We start from the raw sequence: 1,656 nt of genomic DNA, 5'->3' as shown, positions 1-1,656 counted from the left end.
ACACACACACACACACACACACATCTTTTCTCAGGGCAGGGATCAATAAAGCATCCCATTGCTTTGCTATAAGATGAAGGACTTTTGAGGTTCATTTATATAGGTCTCATTTAGAGAGGACATTGTCTCTACATCACATCTGTCCATAACTAGGGCCCTGGAAAACTTTTAAAGAAAATGCTGTCTCTTGGAAGAAAGATTTCCCAGCATTTGAGAACTGTCTCATAGGATCTGGAACTGAGAGCTCACTCATATTCTTATGAATTGAGCAGAGCATGTTTGATAGGAGAGTATGATTGACCATGACAGGTCAATTGGTTAAACTTTTCATCAATTTTGAGCTTCAAAGTTAATGTCTATTTAAAATAAATTCAGTCATTCTGGAATGTGAGAATACAATATATTTAAATAGAATCATCACAGAATGTTAACACAGAAAGTCTTTCCAGAGTTTTGAAATGACTTGATTTTATATGATAATTAATTGAATTCCCCACTTACCCAATTCCTTTTGATGAGTATGCTGTAAAATCACTTAAAAAAAAGAAAACATTAGGATTATTTAACTTCTCTCCACTAATGGGGCCTCAGAAAAGGATGCTTTATCCTGTCTTTATTATCAAAAAGGATCTTACAAGCCTAGTGGAACAGAAAGGAAAATGGCTTATGATTCAGAACCAGCCCAGAGGTTGGTGAGGATGGTGAGGACAAGAAACAGGGTGCTAATGGTATTAGAGAGAGTGGTTCTTCAGCAGAAAGCATTTATTTTACATTCAGAAGAATTTACGAGATAAATAATATTGGCAGTAGTGCACATTCTGTGCAGGGAGTGCTTGAAACAGCAACTGACTAGATGCCAACCGAAGTGAAAGTAATAGTCCTTTGGATTTAAAATACTGTCTACATTTACACAAGAGAGGATCAGAAGAGTCTCTCTTGTTCAGTGGATGTTCGGCACTAGCAGCTACAGTTTTATAAATTACCACCATTATTTTTTCCTTCAAAGTGTTTCTTGGGTTGCCTATCAAAATTTTTCCTCCTTTTTGAAACAATATGCCCTGTGGCCAGAACAACCATATGTCCTAGAATTTTGAGAACCGTTCTGATTTAAAATCATCTATCCTGTTGTACACCCCCCCACCATATATTAGATTATGTGAGCAATTTGGGGTTCAGAAAACAGGGTCACCCTAGATTCAGCCATTCCAGATGAACACTTGTATTCCATCAGCTCTCAGGAGATTTGATCATAAGTGTTTACTGTAGCTCCCCCTTTGGCTTGGACCCCATGCAGGAAGTGCTGTTCCTGAGCTAAAGAAATAAGGAGAAAAAAAAGGGCATTGCACTCTTGCACTATCACAGGAATACTATTCTATACAATTTTTAAAGTGCAGAGAAAAGTAGTTTTTCTTAATCACACAGTGCATATTGTTGAACAACTTCAAAAATATAACTAAGCAAACAAAAGAAAAACATCCATTCCTGCCAACTAGACAGAATTACTGTCTAATACTTAAAAAATATATATATATATATATAACCCCAATTTTTTATATTCCTTTTTTTTAAGTGTGGCTCTAATAGCCGTGTACAATTTTGTCACCATATTTCTCATTTAGCAAAGTGTCATGAACATCTTTCTACAACATTAAATAC

This window comes from Hipposideros armiger, unplaced genomic scaffold (genome assembly GCF_001890085.2).
Source record: "Hipposideros armiger isolate ML-2016 unplaced genomic scaffold, ASM189008v1 scaffold_73, whole genome shotgun sequence".
NCBI classification, from domain to species: Eukaryota; Metazoa; Chordata; class Mammalia; order Chiroptera; family Hipposideridae; genus Hipposideros; species Hipposideros armiger.
The sequence above is the reverse complement of the archived record's forward strand: the minus strand, read 5'-3'. Positions refer to the sequence as shown.